Below are 21063 nucleotides of genomic sequence, written 5' to 3'. Positions count from 1 at the left end.
ATGTGGAGATGTGGATTTTTGGAGATGTGGAGATGTGGATTTTTGGAGATGTGGAGATGTGGATTTTTGGAGAAGTGTAGCTCAAATAGCCACATTCTCGGAATTTGTGCACACAGGACAGGATGAGTGAGATATGATAGAAGAAAGGAGTTTAAATGTAACGACTTTGTCCGCATACTTTGTCAACTGACGCTTGGCTACATTTGCCCCGCATTTGCTTCTTGGGTACCTTCAGAATGAAAGAACAAAGATCAGTTAGCCCGGAATTGACCTAAGCCCAGCTGTCAGCCCCAGCCTGGCCCACGCTGCTGCGAGCACACAAGCTAGGCCATCCCATATTCGGCCGCTGCCGTTCGCACCGATCGAGGAAGGCTGCTGCACTTCTTCTTTATCGATGACCCATTCACCTAGGTGATACCTGACGACGACCGGCGTCGTACCTGGCCGCCGAAACAGTGCGTACATACTGACACACTAGACAAACACGTAGTCTGGACAGTTATGCCACTCGTGCTAGTAATGCCCTATCTCAGTCTTTCCGTGAAACCGAAATAAATCTAGCAACGCACCAGAATTCAAAAGTAGTGCAGCTGCTTACGCCCGTGTACGCTTACATGAAACTATTCTTGCCGAGCCGCCAAGGCGGCGCGCCACCTGGCAGTGCAGCTTGGAACTCAGGTGTCAGGCTAACACGTGCAATGTGTCGCATTTCTGTCATGTACTCTGCTGGGGTGGTTATGTAAGGAGACACATCAGGAATCATAGGCGACGTAAAATACGCATTCTGCTTGCAAGGCTGCTGCACAGATCATTATGGCCATCGCCAGCACTTTCAGACAGTTTAGATTATCAAGACATCGGAGGTGGGTGTCGAAACTACCGAAGGTGGCAGCTGTTCAAATGTATGCAATGCCAGTTTAAAAGGGTGCCTGCTGCTTCTAATGTATTTGAACTCAGCACTAATTGCAGAGAACGGAAACCAACGAGGGTGCCTGTAATACACCAAAACTATTTTTATGCGAGACAATAATACCTTAATATCACGCTTCTTGGGTGCTTTAGGTTAAAGGTTTGCTGAAAGTTTTTTGAGGCTTTGCGGTCTGTTTTACCGTTGTGTCATGTGTGCCATGTTTTTTTTTGTCTCTTGTGCTCTTGCTTAAAAAACGATGGATTACAGCTGATTTCTTTGAGCTCTTTGGGTTTAGTGTCCGCTGATAGCTGTTCAGTTTCTGCGGTCTATTTTACTGGTGTGTCATGTGTGCCAGCACTATCTGATTGTAAATGCGATATAAACTCAACTGATAACAAAATGCGTTCTTTTGCTAACACAAAAATTGTGATCGGTAGAAGCCTACCAAGTCAAGCCGACACCCCGACTAAAACTTCACGGGTTCTCGCGGATCAAATACTGGTACGCTAGCGGATGTAACAGTCGCGTCTCGAGTTGGTGACATCTAAACTTTGTTGATACCTGTTTACGTTTTCGTTATCAGTTATTGATAAAACGGCTACCAGCTAGCGATGCAGCGATGCGTGAGGCTGCTCTTAACACGCGCCCATGTGGCCGATTGAATATTTTTCGCTCGGGTGGGAGATCATTTTGATCCCTCTGAGACCAGCCAAAGGGAGGGGGAAGTTGGAGCCTACCGTCCCTACTGTGCATGATCAAACACGATGCCTTTCACACACCACCTGGAATAAAATCTGTACCACAATATGCATTAATGCAAAACCAATCAATATGCTGGTTCAAATTTTTTCACCGTTGCAATATTGCATATGCAAGCGGCGAAGCCTTAGGAAAGAACGTTCCAACAAGTGCAATGCACTGGTTTACGCTTGGCTCGCTGCAGTGCTTCGGTTTTCCCGTAATTGTGGGAATGATTTATCTCCAGTTAGACTACATGGATCTAATTGCCTTTTTTGCAGAAAATGCGATATTACACTGGCTTGAATTGATAAATCATGATACTAGGAAAAATATGAAATTCTCTATAACCTCACAGCTTTATCCCATATATATCCTTAAATCATGTCTGTACAAGCATAAGTTTATCAGGCATACCTGTATATCTTTAAGTTTTCAGTATTGCGATAAAAGTAAGCTATTAATGACTTATTTAGTTTATATAAGGTTACAACTTTATCGTTATCTTTATCGTATCATTTCGTAGCAGTGACTCTGTTTGACCCTTAGAAGTTCACAATGGCCAAAACACTGCGAATTCGTTTTTATTTTGATTATCGATTTTTAATAACCACCAAGCATCGCTAGACGCCAAGTATCTTTACCAAGCATAAAAGCTTGATAGGGATCGTTCTGGGTTAGTGGTCTCTTCCGAAATTTAATAAGTTTAAATAATGGTAATTTACCTCCCTGTGATTAATAAATCGAACTGAGCATTGAAAACTAACGCACAAAACAAAGTCTCCAGTGCAAAACGGCTTGGCTTGTATACCATTCTGACCTTCATACCTGACCCATAGTTAATGAACTCGGTCGTTATCATAACTTCAATTGTGTAATTGTCGAAACCGCCTAAGATATGCATGACTGCTTAACGCTGCGCATAGCGTCAAACTCAACGATTCCCAAGGAAATACCTTTTCTGACGCTTATGACCTGACTTTGACCTGCCATAGGTCAGCAGCCTTACAAGGAAAATATTATTTGTTTATACCAAACGATCAGCTAGTATTTCTCAACAGCTATGACAAATTTGGTGAGGTTTCGTCGCCCCGAAAAGCCATTTGGGCACCTTTCCCCTCCCTAGCGCGTGATAAGCAAGGCAATATATGTGAACTTAATGTTAGCCCATTAAACGTGCCATAAGACGTTGAGTTAAGAAAGCTCCAGACATTCCAAAATTATTACATGAATTTGTCGCCACAGTCTTAATGCATAAGTGTGGATACAAGGTGACGTTCTCTGACCGTATAGTGTGCTTGAGAGCGATCAGTTCCGGTGATGTCCGGAAATGTCTCACACCGAGCCAGCAAGACCTGTTAGGCAACTCTCGGGCCCGATACAGGATGTTTCGCGCAGTTTGGTTCGCGCAACACTGTTTCAGAGCGTGTCATCACCTGCTCTAAGGGTAAAGGGAGGCCATCAGACGCCGTTCCATGACCTTTCATAGGGTTGGCTGTACGAAAACACACCCCAGAGAGTACTCTTAACCCGCATGGCGTATTGCGTACTTGCCATTTTTCCAAACAATTTAAACTGTTCCCCGACTGTTTTCTCACTGAAGTAATTCGTCGTCGCTAGACCGCCGGGAATTCATGCATACGCTCCCACTTAGGTGGCACTGCACTGACCTCCCTGCTGTTTTTGTGCTGTTGTTATGATTCAGCTGGAACTGCTACACTCTCTGCAATAGCAAGTGGCATACAAATCATGCGTCTATCAAAAAGCGAATGCCTCGGGCCGAAGTGGGTCCAGGTTTATGCTGCGCGGATCAACTCTTGTGACAGAGGCTGATGGAGGTTTAATGCACCGCTATTACAGTCTACGACATCTTTGACATCAGATCGAGGGTAAAGGTAGTTCTTGATGCATGCAGTGGAGGTTTATACCCAGCGACACTCGCAAACAAGTGACTTTATGCCACTAAGACATCCGATTTAGATTTGGAAGTATAATGGCAGTAACCTCACGTAGCCGCATGCGAAGCGTATTTGGCCCCTATTCCCCTCTTTATTGCCCGACATCTTGACTGAAAGTTTCCGACTAAGGCACTTAACGTTGGCCACTCACCGTTAAGTTGGCACGCCCAGATATCGTCAACATTAAATATTCCCGGTAGCAGAATGCAAGTTTGAATTATGAGAGGCTAATAGGCACCTCGCGGTAGTGTCGGGCTCATGTCATGCACGAAGTCCTCCTGCTGACCCCGATGTTTGGCAGCGGAAAGCTTTTATATCATTAAATTAATGACATATGCAATGCACCAAGCGTATGGAGAACTCTGGACTGCCACAGACCGCTGCTGTGTATGCACAAATATGTTAGTGATTCGGCCTGCTAACAGTGGAATTACGACAAAACACCGGAAACAACAAGCTCGAAAAGCGAACAGTGTGTTATGTTAGGTATTAACAAAACGCAAGCGAGCATATGTTCGTAGCAGACGGCGGCGTGCCTTCCATTGTCTGCCAAATCCTCCGCCCAAGCAAATAGCTCGCTCACCATGATATCAGTAAAAGTCCATAAGCTCATTTTCACAGCTGGGAGGGGTTAGAGGTCAAGTTCAGGTCAAATATGCAATGAGAATGCCGGGCCAAGCATCTTCCAGGCCGGACATCCACCAGGTTAAGAAGCCCGAATGGCTTGCAGCTCGCCCGAGTGTGTTGGGATTGACAAGGTTTCTTGTATTTACGAACCGCTTCCCCAATCTTTCAACATGTGGCTGGCTACGGGGTCTCGGCCGTTCGGTTGGGAACTGGCGAAAATTCAACAAACATTTGAAATTAAGGTTCTTAACGATTAAACACCAACTCGTTCGGGCAGCCCGTAAGTTGGGCTATGTTCGCAAACACTTGCATGGGTATTTTCTTCTGGGCCCTAAACCCTACTGATATTCAGCATCATTATCTCTTGCGCCCCAGACGTAGCGGACACCCGTGTGTACACAACCCACAGCTGCAACTGATGTATGTGACACACGTTTATGAACGCTTAGAGAAAGGAAACGTCTTAGATGAATAGGTTAAGATAATGACGTGATTAAAGTTTATTGTATGCATTTAGGAAACATAACTGTTCTCGACAAACAGCAAAAGAGACACTCATTGCTGCCAAACACAGCTTTATTGGTGCAGTTTGACGCCACCGGCTTTTCCCGCCAGAACTTGGCCCAGCCGTGACAAAAACAACTGAATTAAGGTCAAACATAACGATCTATGCGCGAGCAAAAACACCGCTCAACTGAGCGTTTAATCTTGCCTCCTGATCTGGCCTATGATAAAAAAGGACGATTACCTATCTGTTTGGGCTACGTACGCATAGTTTGACCTGACACATCCGATTTCATCGATTATGCCCGAAATTTCTCGAAATTCTAAATAGCTCATAAATCTTATTGTAAGTGACACCCAGGCGGGATAATTTCTATTGAATTCCCTGACTACCAACATGGAAGTTGCACCTTTCATTTGCCTTGCCTTTACCAACATGTGTATCAGTAAAATGATTGCAAGACACTTTTTACCCCGCATCTCTGTTGTGCAGTAAATGGCTTGGAGGCTTGGAGCACTGTATTCAGGAAGAATTTGTACAAAAATAAGGTGGGTTCATTAAGAGACATGAGCGACAAAGTACGGAGTTCTGGACGAAATGCGTTGTAAAGTTGTGCGATACCTTGCGAGAGGCTTCGCGTACCAGCTGCCTACTACACGCATGTGAGAGCTAGATCATTATCCTCACGGGTAGGGCGAGAGCAAAAATAAGTCAGCCTGAACCTGAGAGGGAAGAGCTTGCGGCTCGCCGGCAACTCGTATTTTATGAAGCAAGTCAATAGAGTGCTGTTGATAGAGCTGACTGGCAGCATTCTGCCAGTCAACTACGCTGGCCTTTCTGACAACAGCCCTTGTATGTTTGTATGTTGTACAGTTGCATGTTTTAACGAGGGCAGAACGTGGGGGTCCCAGGAGAGGTGCTTGTCGAACACTACACCAGGTTTCCTAAAGGGAGAGTCCCATATTTGTATGGGGTTGGTTTCAAGTGCTTGCGCGCTTGCTTCGCAAAGCGAAGGACCGTCTATGGGCGAGTTGTGTTTGCATTAATTCGGGATGCATTCAACGCCGTTCGTGGAATTCCCTGGCCGACCCGAACTCTGGCTGTCGGCGTGCCTGACGGGGACCGGGTGTGGTGTGTTGACCACCAGGGACGCTTAAGCCTTGCTCTCCAGATTTCCACTGCGGTTGGAGTGTTGTTGTGAATCCAAAAGTTTAAGAAAAGCCTACTCACCACCGTTTTTAAATGCCAGCTCTCCCAAATTTTACCAATACCACTTAGCAATGCTGCTGCGATGTTTTTGTGTTGCCAAACTACTTAGCGACTCCGAAACATCTCCCGCCAAGCCAACGGGGGTGCTGTTTTGCCATAGCAGCCAGCTACGCTGAATACGTACTGCATTTTGTAGGTCCTATTATCGTACCCACTGAATGTTGTTATTCACTATGTGTGTGTGGCTTCTCTGGCATTTCCCAAGGCAAAGAGTTCAGGTTATGCATTAGACCGTCGCTATGACTGACCTTTCTCGCTGCAACGAATGAATTAATAAATCAATGAAACAATGACTGCTGCCAGACGCCGACAAAATGCGCACGCGCGTTTCCCTCGTTTTACTTAAATATGGTCGCTGGCGATTGGGAGGTCAACCAATGACACTTTGACGACTCAAAACCGTGGAGTTGTGACCGTTTAGGTAATGACCATGTGTAGACGGGAAGTAGCACATGACGATAAATCAATAGGTGGTAAAAATACGGATGAATCAGCGCACACGGTTATGCAAACTTAGCCACGACTCTGGCTACAGTTTCAACAACCGCGTGTTGCATTTTCCACCGTTTTCCAAAATGCGGAGAATCCTGGTTTTCCCAGCGAAAACTGAATCAGCTGCGCGTCGCACAAACTGCTGTCGGTTACATGAATCGACTTTGATGCGTCGCTCGACACGCTGAAATTGGAATCGCGCCTACAGACACTCCGGCTGCCGAGGTATAGCACAAAACATAAAAACATAAAATCCGGCCCAATCCATCTTGGCTGCTTCTGTACATGTAACACATGACACGTGTAGCTAAACGTCTGGCTCTATGGAATTTCCCGTTCAATTGGTACCTAAGCATGTTACTTTGTTGTAACCTCGACACCTGGTTGCCAAGATGTAGTTACTCTTTGGAATAGCTGCTCGTCGCTTTGTCATCAGTCACATTTTCGGGCAGAACCGATGGGTGCCCAACACGTCAGAGCCCCGGATCACAGCGGCATGCGATCTACCCGTGGAGAAGCGCCTCGCTCACCCTCTCATCGTGCCCAAATCTCGCCGTTCAGCGACCCACTGTTCGGCCCGTACACAGCAGTACGCAAAACGGCACAGACACACACAGACAGACGCACCCTTAGCAAATAGTGTATAGACACAGGCGGGACCCGCCCGCCTCGCTGGCGATTGTCGATAATATTTTGAGATGTGCCGACTACTTTGTTTTTTTTGGCACTTCCGAATCAGTCAGTTTATCACTGCATCCTAGCACTCGCTAAGCCATCAATGAAGAGAACGAAGGCTGCCTTTGTAAATCAAGCGATATTTTGCAATTTCACTCAAAAATGAAACCGGATAAGTGCTGCAAAAGCTTGAAACACTCTGTTTAGACAAAAAGATGAGCTATTATTGCGCGAATTCAACGAAACTGTATACTATGGCACTTAATTCTCCGATGTGGCGTTTACCACAGTGGCCGTTTTCGAGGAGCACTTTGACTTTGGGAATGGGATATCACATAGTCCAAAGTGGCGCACTTGTTCAAAATTTGGCCAATGTGTTTCTCGGTAACAAGCCCTGCCGCACGCTGGGCCGATCACAAACATTATTTTATTCACACTGGTAGATATGCCACGACGGTTGCCATGACGACTGCTATCCCGACTGCAGGGAAGTACCACAGTGCTGTTACAAAGCGTTGACAGCGTAAATTGGAGAACCAAATCATTAAAATTGACAACATTATTGCGCCTTAACGGCGCTGCAGTGGCACGGTCTAGTGCTGTTATCAGACGCAACTGATCCTAAGCAAGACCGTGTGGTAAGACATGTTCATCCGGACATTTTTCTGGCACTTCCCCTTCACTATTACAGTGACGTAACTGAGTTGCGGCCTGGCATTGCCGCACCACAGCATTACCGCCGCGTCGGCCACGCCGCTATTCTCACGAATATGTACATCGGGTGATCGTCACAGGGTGCTTCCTCTGGGAAAATATGGAGGAACAATTTTTGCCACGCTGGGTGTATAGCAGCGATCATAGGTGCAGGGACGGAACCCAGTTTGCAGCATCATTCCCAGTTTCGGAGAACGCGCAACATTGAATCTAGGGCAATGCATTGAACTTGGCGGGCTTGCAGCTGCTCAAATCCGACATGGCGGACCTGCCCGAGGTCGAGCCTTTGTCAGAGGAGCTGAATGAAACCAAATTGTCACCTGGACGGCTACGCTGCACCTCTGCATTGTTAACATTGGCGCGCCGGACCCCACCAGTGTGTGATTGAGGTAGTTTTAGACGACGGCGGTGGTGTGCTGTCTGGTGCCTGGCAGGAAGAAGAGCATTGTGGACATTGCAGCATTTCATATTGCGTCTACTATGACACGAAGCCTCCGAAGGTCGTGGCGCATGGCGGTAATCAAGATCAGAACCGTTACGCCATCGTGCCTGGTCTTTATGCTGCGCACACACATATCATTGATAATTACCCGATTTTACGAAAAAATATTGTGCACAGCATGCAGAAATAAGCGAGAGCACAAAGCCAACCGTTAGGGGCGGAAGAGAGACGGACAAACCACAGACGAGCAAGCAGGAATCGACCACCTATGTCTTACGCTGTGCACATCACTCACAGCGGTTTTCTTACGACTTTAATGTCGGGCTGTCTACATGCGACGGCCGCAGGACAAGTTTGCCCGGCATCCCGTACCCTCGCAACCAAATGTTGACATGATTGCTTTTACATCTGTAGCTTCTTTATCTTCACAGTATTGAACACTAAACAAGTCACGCAGAGGTGTGTTACATTTGTTCTCATGTTCCGGTGCTGGCCATACTTACTCACATCGTGGAGAAACACAGCTATGCATTTTAAGCCAACTTCAGAGTAAAAAGTCATGACAAACCTTTCCAAAACAGCCCAAACATTTATCTGCAAAAGAACTGACCGTGCCTAAGGCAAATGCATACATATGCAAGGCCCAAAAAGCAGGGTGCAGCCATGTTCACTTTCCACAGCCAATGTACTGTCGCAGCTGTTAAGCTGAGCGCGTGGCCGCAGCCTGCTCAGCCCAAGCCTGATGTCGCAGCTGTTAAGCTGAGCGCGTGGCCGCAGCCTGCTCAGCCCAAGCCTTATTAAGCCACCTGAGGCGCAGATAAATACGTGTCGTCACCATCTTCCATGTGATTCGTTTGTCTAGCGCGCAGTATTTTTCCAGCAGCAGCTTCGTGAGGCGGTCGACGATACCAATGTCTCTGTCAATGCTTCATCCCGTCACCAGCTGGAACATGACCTCGAAAGACTCGACAACCTTTCTCCAGACCGGCGGTGCTACCATCCGACCATCTCGACTGTTCGAGTGAATCCAGCTGTCTGGCACAAAGCTGGGTGGCGCCGCGCGTACTTTATCGATATATACCTTTGACGCTTGGTACATGACATAAAACACGCATGGGCTGATAAAACTGGGCCGGGGGGAGGCAAAGGGCCCAAGGAATCAGCGAAGTATTTCATGGGCGCATGGATGAAACTATGATGTATCTCGTGTTAAGAACAAGATTGTTTTGGGTGATCGTTTTCGGCGCGTGAAATACTAAACAACATCATAAATGACGGCGCCGTAATTTTTGACAAGCTCAACTTTTCAAAGTATACCCACAGAAAATGCCATCTGACTAAAGACTAATTCACTATCCCACATTTGGCTTAGTTTCAGTAAGCTCCCAAAGACGTCATTCAAAACCAAAAAAGTGTGAGCAGTCCACACATTCTCCCCACCACGTCGCTTTCAAAGAAGACCGAACTAACCAAATGGGATCTATGAATTCTGATAGGAAATGTCATAATGGTATCACATCCTTTCTTCCACAGACTCTAAATAAGTGCAAGGAAAATAAATGACGTCACAATAGACACAGCACAAGGATAAGGAATTTTCCCCCGGCAAAGCCACAGGCGCAGAAGTCATCGACGACGCACGATCCATGGGGACAGCATAATGCAACAGCTGGTCGTCTGGCTGTAGCGCTACGTGGTGTCGCAGTATACACAAAAATACGAAGAAAATAGTGCGTGGAAACGGAACAGAGTCAAAGGGACAGGTGCCGTCCACCAAAAATTGTATGGCACATTCTAAATCACCGTGCGTCCACAATGATATGGATGTATTTAAATTCCGAAGATTTTGACCTCACCGTGCATTTACACGTACAATTAAACGACACAAAGTTACCGATTTTGTCCATGCAAGCCCAGGTTACGAAAACACCCAAGAACTTGCGGGCCGCTGCGGAGCGCTGACCTTGGTGTTCAGTGAATTACACGAGATAAGATAATAGTAACAGTCTTATATCTCAAAGAAAACACCGGGAGTATGGAGACAAAGATGCGTTGATGCTTCGGTAACATGCCTGTATCGAAACATACCCTTAAGTCATGTTGTCAAAATATGAACGCATCGATATCTCCAGTCTCCTGTTTTTCTTACAGAACTAAGACTTTTACCACTGTCTTGTCTATGTGCGTAATGTTCCTCGCAAACACACTGAAAACCTTCCGCGAATTGCCTTTCAGCCATGGTCCCCAACCGAAAAGGTGCGAATCCTGTGTACGCCCCTGCTGTAAAAATGCTTTCCCTGAAGTTGGGGCAACCAGCATGACATATTCCATTGTCCCTCCCGCTCTAATCCCACAAAGCCATGAAAGGCTGACCCAATCATAACTTACGATTAATTTGAAAACACACCCAGTGAATGTCAGTGCCATGCCAAGCCTCAAACAGTGGCGAGCATCACACAACGAGGGCGAACGTCAAAGTGACACTTTTGGCCATCTTTCCTCCTTTAACCTCTCTGCGGGCCGACCAGCCGTTGCGCACAGCACGTACATTCAAAGAAGGCTCACAGCCAAAAACCGGCCCGATGTCCCTCGCAGTGGCAGCAGATGTCTCCTCACACGTGCCCCCCCCCCCCGCCCACTGCCCCCACCGCCCCCACATCTCAGTTGGACCTAGCCGTCGCCCGTCCGCCGCCGCGTCACACCAGAGGCAGCATGCCGCCCGCGCAGACCGAGAAGCCGGACTCCGTGAGTGTCGCGCCGGAGGGAGGCGCGCGCCGGCCGCGGCCACCCACCTTCGAGACGCTGCTCGAGTCGGTGGGCGAGTTCGGGCTGTACCAGCGCGCGCTGTGCCTGGGCCTGATCGGATCGTCGACGCTGGTCTGCGCGCTCACCTACTATAGCCAGGTGCTGGTGCTGCTGGCTCCGCCGCTGCGCTGCGCCGGGGACGACGACGGCGCCGGCGAGGTGGATGTGTGCCGCGCCGCCGGCGCCGAGCCCGGCGGCGACGGCTCGGTCATCGCCTGCGGTCGCTGGAGCTATGACACACAACAACTCTTCGCCACCATCACGTCCGAGGTAAGACTAATGGGGAAGAGCTGCTGGGCCCCAGTCCCCTGACGTTCGGCCTGACCAAACCGAACATTCAGTCTTCATTCGAAGAGGGGTTTGTTTGCGTGCGACCTGGATAGAAACTAGGCCACAGAGGAGACGTATGTGTTCTTTATCATCTCCCGTAATATCTGGGATCTAGGTATAGCCGAATTACATGGTGAAACGGCTGATCAATACATCCTTTCGTGAGATGGATCTGGAAATGACCTAGGCTGCTGTGGAGGCGTTTGCACTCTGCTCCAGCCTCCTAAGATAGATGTAGGGGCAACAACATTCGTTAAGAAGCCTCTAATCCATACCGGCTTTGTAGTTATCTAATTTCCGGCGTAAAGAAGGTCACTGAAAGAAAGCGCGTGTTGTGATCCGGCTGCCAAATCCAGGTGTAATCACGTGTAAATGTATTTGCGTGAATTATTTTCATAAAGGGATCAGATTTTTAGCTCAGATCCGGAGGCATCTTTTTCGGTTTGAAAGAGCGGCAGCTCCTCTTTAGTCCCTCTGAACAAGTTACTGACGCAACTCTCACAGCTGCTGCGTTTGTGTGTGCTCTTTCAGCGTCTGCGAGAAAAAAAAAACGTTTTGAATAGTTGATAGCCAGTGCTGCATGAAAAATTCCCTAGTAATGTGGACGACTTTTCGCAATGCTTCTGGGATCATTGAGAGCCGCTCATAGGAATTTTTGGCAAATTCAACCTCCGGCTGCAAGGATGCCTGTCGGAAACCGGGTGTGACGCGCTGGCTATCAGGGACGTGTGAGAGTCACGAAAATGAAGCCAAATCTGTGAGCCCGTTTTTCTTGCGACAGCATGGGGTGAATTACTTACGATTTTAATGGGGGTCGGCCGATAATTGCCGCTCGTGCTTTATTCTCCCTCTTTATGTATGTGTGCCTGCGGGAAGTGGGTGTCTCCAATGTCTGAAAAAAATCCACTTTATCTCTTCATAAGGATATAGGGCAGTGCTAATCAAAACATGCCATGAATGCCGTCACAGCGTTCACCGAGTTTTTGCGATGCGGTCATGCGTCAAAGCTGTTGATGAGACGCACCAAAGCAGAAAAATAGATGACCAGGAACCACCATTTAACGCATTCTGATATACTCAGCCCATGATATTATTTACTAAGACAACTTCAGCAATTGCCGAAATCTCAAATATTGTTCTCTAGATTTTCACCGCAGTTGAAGTGCTTTACAAATTTAAAATGCGTCAGAAAATCGTAGATGCTACCACTTAAAGCGCCAGATTTCCCTAATTTCGCCCGCTGCCACTTGCCAACGCTGTTATAATGTTACTGTGTTCACATGCTCGGCAGTGGCTCCAGAACACTCACCACGCTAAGAACCGGGCGTGTTGCATTGCCTTTTCAGCGTGCTTCGTTTTACTATGGCTGCATTTTTGAGTCTTTTCATCGCATTCCATACTCTTAAGTTTTTGCCCAATACGTTGTTTTTTTAAACATTTGAACGCCGGAAATTCAAGTCACGCATTTGACGGTCACTGCGGCTCAATTTCGCGCCGCAACAAATGAAAAGTTAATGCCGGTCGCCGGCCGCCGTAATTACGGCGCACGCGCGTTTCGCCGCTGCTCCTTTCCGTAAAAGGTAGGATAATTTTATAGTGTCCAAACACACGCAATGAATGCCACAAAGGTAACTGAAAATTTAGGCGCGATTGTAAAATACACCGGAGAGGTATCCTAAAAAAAAAAAAACGTTAGGAGTGGGTTGCGTCAGCCCCGCCCCTATCACGGCAAGGACTAAATGATACCATGGCAACCCAGCTATCTAGTTTTCGCCTTCGTCGTTGAACCGACTGCGCTTTGCTCATCGCGTAACCTGTCTACCTTAAATACGGGGTCCAATTTATTTAAAAAAAAAACATACTAAAATTTAGACCAAATGCTTACTAAGGAAACTGAAGCCGGGTATCAAGCAGCCCTACAGTCAAGCTGGCAAAGTATCTAACCCTGAATGATACACTGGGGCAAATCCCTAACCACTTTGAACAAAATAAAGCAGTGACCGCTCGACATCCCTTCATATTCGTTCAGAGCTGGGTGCTGGATGCAGGTTAATATGCACGCTAGTGAGGCCATGCTAATTACTTAAAAAGTGACTGCATAGTGTGATGGACACATTAACTCAGTTTGTTTCTAAAGCAAACTAAGTCAAACAGGTTCCTTACCACTTTTGGACCTGCCTCTAATCCGCTTGGTCTTACGGTCAAGCGGATGAGACCGCAAGCCGCAGCGGCACAGGAGTACCGTACGAAGCCATCAAAGGTTTACCACTGTAATAGTCGTGCTGCAGCTTGGAAATGTTACTCTTACAATGGTTAAATGTCCATTGCAGTTTTGTTGGTCATTCACAACGTTTCAAAAAACGCCCACAGACACTTCTTTTCTGGACGCCGCCGACAGCGCCAGATTCGCTGCATTTCAGTTGTACTGTGTCGACGCTGCTGCGATGCTCTTATGTCACTCAGTAACTATTCCGAAATGCATTGCATGCTTCTACTATAAATGCTTTTTTACCGTGGCAGCGTTGCTAGATTATCAATAACCACATTGCCATGAGTCATATTGCCAGAACCTCTGCAACTTATTACTCACTGAAGATGATGGCCCACTCAAATTAAAAAAGCGAAATGAAATAGAATAAAATGTACGCAGTTAACAACGCATTAATACATTATCATTGTTACTGTCGATCAGTGCTCCCGCCCGCAACGAACGAATGCACGGAAGACGGTTTCGACGTTTTACCTAAATATTCGGCGGCCGAGAGCAGCGGTCGATCAGTGGCACTTCGAAATCGTAAAAAGCAAAACAGTGTTCCCCTATATAAAGATGATGTTTGGACCGGATAGTGCACTCAACGAGAAATAAATTGGTCGTAAATACAAAAAGAAAAACAAAAACAGAAACGAATCGGCACTTGCGGTGATGAAAACTTTTTTGCGACCCTGGCGATAGTTTCGGCGACAAAGTGTTGCATTTGGCATCTTCTTTCGAAATACTGTCCTTCTCGGCTTGTCCGATGGTTACCAGCGCAGCCGTGCGTCGCACATACCTGGTGCTGGATACACGAGTTGCAGGCGGTGCATTTGCCGATGCTTTTGAGGACAGACTCACGCCCTCACCGGCTCCGACTGTCGCGCTGTGATACAAAACGTGTAAAACGGTCAAAACGGAAAGTCCGTCTTGACCGCTGCTGTGCACGTGACACGCGACATATCCAGCCCCACACGTGACGTCTCGCGACTCCGCGTTCAACTCGTCTTAATTTCGCGTCGCTCCAGCCAGCGGTTGCCGAGATGCGGCCATGGCTTCACATGACCGCTCACCGGCTGCCGCGTTAGCCTCCTTGTCCTGCCGCCCACGCCAAACCAACGGGCTTAAAAAGTTGGAGCATGTGCCACGCGCCGCCCGCTGATCGCACCGGCACGAAACTTGCCTTAGCACGGCGTCTCGTGCGCATGTGCGCCGTGTCAGAACTTTATTCTTTGGAGGCGATATCGAGGTTACACTCGTGGATGTGTCTTGTGGCGTCATTCAGGGACTTCAGACCTTTTGAGGCTAGCCAAAGATAGACGCTGTGGCACGCTGTGCCACGCTCGGCTGTCACCATCAGCGGCTGGATTGTCTCGACACCGCGCATGGTCCAGAAATGTCTGTCACCAACTTTAAACTGCCAGACGCAACACAGTTCAGAACATCGATGCATGAAGTCGTTAGTGGCACAGCCTCTGACCTCGGGCTCCTCGGGTGTCTCCCGTTTCGCAACCGGGCTACATCCTGCAAGATAGGACGCGCTGCACGGCGTGGTCATTAAACACTGGCCACGGCGCACGCGATGTTTACGGCGGCGTTTTCGGCCTACGCGGACGCCCGGCGGCGCACCAGGCGCCGCGCGCGCCGCGAGACTTGCGAGGTGCCGGGCGTCGGCCACCTGCCGGAAGTTTACCGACGCCAGGCCACTGTCAGAGAGCTGAGAGACGTGGCTCGTCATTTTGACAGTAGAGCGCCGCGCGGCGTGCTAAGTGCCGGCGGCGCCTGTATACTGACGCTTACCGTGATGCGCGTCTGAGAGCGGCGTAAACCGTTTAAACTGTTGTTTTAAACTGCTGTCAAACGGCTTTAATCGCACTTCACCTCATTTAGTGCTGAGAGGTAACAACGTAGGCAATGGAGTGAGATGAGAATGTAGAGCGATGAGATAACCATGGGCGCATCCAAAGAGGGGGAGGGGGGGGGGGGGCGCAACGACGGCACGCGCTCCCCATCCCTTCTAAAACGTGTACGGGTGGATAATATGGATATGTATGTATGTGCATAAATGTGGTCAGGTAAAAGGACGAGGTAGACACGTATAAATAACTAAATAAAACACATGTCATGTTGTACGCCATGTAACGCATTTTGTGCATCTCCGGCCCGCTAAAATGGGCTTTCGCTGAAACGTTTTGGGCTGCATCCCCTTATTGTAATGTCCTGCACGCACCCGTGAAGATGAATCACATTGGACAGACGGCAACACATTGATCCATCCCAGTTGGAAGAGTGTCATGAGAGAAATTTGCGGTGACATATGTTACATATTTGTTTTACGGTTGTTACAGGCCGCAGATGTATGAGCAGATTCGAAAGCATCCTGAGAGCGATCCAATAGTCGTGCGTGAGCCGGGAACTGTGAAGCCAATAAGTCGGAATGCACAAAAACACGCGCATTGGTGGTTTCCCACTTCTCAAAGCGCGCTAAGATATATGGTAAAGGTTGTAACTGGATTCAATAGAAATACAAAGCTGTTCATTGGTGCTGCAAGGAAACTTACATATATATATATATATATATATATATATATATACATATATATATATATATATATATATATATATATATATATATCAGAGCAATTACGCAAACCTTTACTCATGGAAATAGTGGGCTTGATTCCATTGCCTAACAAGAAAGTGATAAATTAACGAAATATTGGTATTTTCGTCGCACTTTTGGTCGACACAGAAGCGGGTACAATAGCACACGGACGAGCGTAGACGAGCAATTCTCGCCCACGCACTGTGCTGTTTGGCCAAGAGCCTGTGACCGAAGTATCAATATTCCGGTGTTTTTCCCTTCTTTTTGATTGCCAAAGAGAGGTAGAGAAGTGTAGGTACAAATGAGAGAAGAGAAATTTGCGGCTGGGGTTAGGGCTGGGCTGGGTATGCAGCTGCGTCTGCGGCTGGGGCCTGAAGCTGGGACTGAGGCTGGGGCTGGGACTGGGCCGGAGGCAACAAAACAGTACAAAACAAGTCAGGACAGATCAACACCTGGGGCAGCGTGGAGATGCACAGCGTAGGAGAGCGCAGGACAGGAGACGGCATGGTGGGGCATGGTAAGAGAGAATGATACAGGGCAGGCGAGCAGATGATAGTACAGAACAGGAGGCGACAGGGAGACAAGGCTGTGGGGAGGGCTAAGGGCCAAAAGCGTTGAGGGCTAAGTGAGTTACGGAGTTTTTCGTATAAGATTATTTAACGTGAAAATAGTTCATACGCGCCTAACCAACGGCCGCGAAGCGACCGCATCGAGTAAAAGCACAGATGAATCACGGATGTGTCTCTCTCTCTCTCTCTCTCTCTCTCTCTCTCTCTCTCTCTCTCTCTCTCTCTCTCTCTCTCTCTCTCTCTCTCTCTCTCTCTCTCTCTCTCTCTCTCTCTCTCTCTCTCTCTCTCTCTCTCTCTCTCTCTCTCTCTCTCTCTCTCTCTCTCTCTCTCTCTCTCTCTCTCTCTCTCTCTCTCTCTCTCTCTACTCTCTCTCTCTCTCTCTCTCTCTCTCTCTCTCTCTCCTCTCTCTCTCTCTCTCTCTCTCTCTCTCTCTCTCTCTCTCTCTCTCTCTCTCTCTCTCTCTCTCTCTCTCTCTCTCTCTCTCTCTCTCTCTCTCTCTCTCTCTCTCTCTCTCCTCTCTCTCTCTCTCTCTCTCTCTCTCTCTCTCTCTCTCTCTCTCTCTCTCTCTCTCCTCTCTCTCTCTCTCTCTCTCCTCTCTCTCTCTCTCTCTCTCTCTCTCTCTCTCTCTCTCTCTCTCTCTCTCTCTCTCTCTCTCTCTCTCCTCTCTCTCTCTTCTCTCTCTCTCTCTCTCTCTCTCTCTCTCTCTCTCTCTCTCTCTCTCTCTCTCTCTCTCTCTCCCTCTCTCTCTCTCGCTCTCTCGCTCTCTCTCTCTCTACACACACACATATATATATATATATATATATATATATATATATATATATATATATATATACGAGGATATGCCTTGTGGCAATACAAAACCTAAGCAGGCGTGTTTATTGTTCATATATGAGGACCATGGTGCATAGTTTTACGTGTTTTGACCATATGTTTATAACGCACGGCTTTGTTAATATAACAATGTCGTCCCGCCGAGCGCAGCATCTCCGGTTGCCCCCCCCCCCTTCCCCAGACAGCCGACCGTAGATCGCCGTGCAGTGTTCTTCAAAGACCGCCCCTGCTCCGAAACCACCAACGCTAGGGATACGTGTTCGGCGTCAATACATGTGCAATAGATTCCCCATGGGGCTCAAAAACTCGGAGGGGATTGCCGACACCCCGGGAGTCCCCAAGAAACATTAAGTGGTCGCATTGACCTCCCTGATCAGGGTGAAGATAAAAGCACCGGGGCAAACCCTGGTGCATTGTGCTTTGTGCTTTTGGGAATACCCTTATCCCACTCCACTCTTTCGGAGACATCATTATGCCCGTGTTTACCTTCTTGTGTTACCATGATTCATGACTCAATCTCAAATTTTTGTCAGACCTAGACTTGTCATAATCCAGTCAAATCAGGACAGGTGGGAACTAAGCCAGAAACCCATACTTTACGGGACTTTAAGAGGAGCTGAAAAAAATGTAAAATGCCCACCGTACCCAGCATCGTTGCGACCTTTTGATTTATTCATACCAGCTTGAAAGGCACCCCGCAAGCCGCGCGTGCGCAGCGGCATTTGTTGATGTGTACGAGTGTTGTATTAAGGGTGCAAGTAAGACAAAATTATATTCCGGTAGCTTTACAACACATTTTTACTGGGAGTAAATCTGTCATATCTGCCGGAATAAATATGCCCTGTATATTGTCATAGATTCACTTTTTAGTGTCCTTCATGTGGCGCGGAAGAGACTTCGCAACCCTAACTCACGTCCGCGCGCGTCGTTTACTCTTACTCCGCTGGCTTTACTGATGTGCTGTTGGAAATTGGTGTTGAGTGTGCGTATGCCACTCGTTTTTGGTGTATTTAAAGCTGTATTTTTGAATGTCTTGTGGACGATGCCGTTTTTGTGTGAGGTAGTGCAATGTAAACCTGCAAATAGCATAAATAGAATCAGTCTTTTTCATTTTTGTCGTGATTATAGTGTGTGGTCGCTTCTTGGGTGTGTCTTCTAGGCGTTTCTTTCGAATAAGTTGTGCAGCCATCTGGGATGACACTGACACTTTTTTAGGAGTATGAAACAACAGGATAATCTTGCCTTAATACATCATTAATACATCCTTAATTATCCGCCTTGAATTACTGGAGTTGGGTAAAACACTATAGTTTTAGGTCACCTATAATTGCGTTCTGGATGTTAAACGCAAAATTCAAAAGTTGGGTTGGTTGTGACACTGTTTTGATGTTGAAAAATAAGGTATCATTTTAAACTGATATGGTTGTGACAACTATGATATACGGTAATGATGATTAGGTATCAAGTGGATGAGCACTTCAGACACTTGCCGCATGTTATTGTCCCAGTATTTTGTTTTTGTTCACATGCATGGGGGAGGGTCAGAACAGCATTTAGGGGGCTCAAGCCAGAGTTCAGGAGGCAGGCCCCTTAAAGTGTTCAAAACGACACTGCTACTTAATCATGGAATACACCTTTACATAATGTTACTACCATCAGTGCCTTTTAGCTTAAGTTTGATGACGTGAAATGCTATCAAACTGTGGTTGGCTTGCTTTGTTTCTGGTGTCACACAGCACAAAAACAAGGAAAATCACTTTTATAGAACCTCAGCTTAACATTAATGACAGCGAACAAACCATACAGTGATGTTGCATGTGCCGCAATGTTGCAAATACTGAGACAGTGTTAATTTTTTTCGACATCTGGGTGGAAAATCACACCTTCCCATAGTCCTTTAGACATTCTCCTTCTGTTTTTCTTTCATCCTCTCCACCTCAAAACAACCAGCCCGATCAATCAACATTTTTCAGAGTACCATTAACTACCATTCAGAGCTTAACAAAATACATGGCCATAAAGTTATATTTCCCTCATTGGGTATGGGCAATGCTTGTGTCATATGATGCATCCAATGGCTACAATCTGATTTTGTGTTTCAAATGATCAAACAGAAGAACCATCCCAGGGCCAACCAGGGCCCATCCTTCATCATCTTCTGCCTCCTGCAAAATTCCATCTACAGGAAATAAGAAGATTATACCTGCTTCCTGCAACTATCATACCATGCATCCTGAACGTCTCATCCTGTCTGTATTTGGCCTGACCTGGATTGAGCATCATAATACAATCCTGAGACACAAATGCATCCTTTTTTAGTTCATGGTGAATTGGAATGAGGTACATGTCTACAGAACATGTGTTATGGGTGTACCACATAGAAACATATGCTGATACCCAACTATATTTGATGAGAGTAATGCAGCAGGCATTGACGGTCCCAATCAGCATGCAACGATGCTGTAAGCTACAATCTAAATGCTAATAGCATACCCAGCGTTGTTTAATTGCTGATATCACAACACACGGTCACGGGGACACAATCACACCACAACGTAATGACTATGGTGTTAATTATTTGGAACCAGTTAAAACCAGCCCAAATTCAAAATGACCTTGAATAGCACTCCGACGAGACGCGCTGGTCTACCTCTAACGTGCCTTGTTTTGCTGATAATCCATCGACCTCAGGCCACGCTAAAGCCCCTAAGATAAACACATCAGGATCGTAACACGAGCGCCAGATTAGCCCCCTGTAGTTTCATCCTCGCTGGCCTCGGGATGTTGATTGCCACCCTAGGGATGTCGATTGCCACCCTAGACGCGGCACTCGCTTACGCCTATCAGCAAGAACGGATGACGTCTATAGACATCTAAAGCGATACCTTAGAGTTTTTCCTAAATTCCGGACACTTTCAGTCAAAACGATCGCCTTTTTACGTCTACATTTGCCTTCTTCGTCACACCATGCATTTTGCTGATCTCCGGCACGATTTTCAGATGTGTAGGGGCCCGTTTTGAAGCCATTCTTTGCGCCTCAGATCACTCAACTTGAAGTAACTTCTGCTAGACATGCTGTAATGATATCAAAATGATGCATAGCACGGAGCAAACACCGTTTAATTAGCGTTTTTTTTCCGAACTTTGCTATATGTTAGAGGATTGTATTTATTCCCATTCATCACTGTTGTGTCGAAGTGCCACCCAAACCTCCACCCTAGGTTTTTTTCGGCTATTTGACCGTAAGTCATAACAAACAAGCAATCAAAAGAAGCACAATCCGATTTTCTACCTGTTAAAGTATTAAGCTGTTTTGGCTGTTTCTTGGACACCAAGTTC

The sequence above is a fragment of the Pollicipes pollicipes genome, unplaced genomic scaffold (genome assembly GCF_011947565.3).
Source record: "Pollicipes pollicipes isolate AB1234 unplaced genomic scaffold, Ppol_2.1 Scaffold_4219;HRSCAF=4965_pilon_pilon_pilon, whole genome shotgun sequence".
Taxonomy (NCBI): domain Eukaryota; kingdom Metazoa; phylum Arthropoda; class Thecostraca; order Pollicipedomorpha; family Pollicipedidae; genus Pollicipes; species Pollicipes pollicipes.
Note: the sequence above shows the minus strand (reverse complement) of the source record.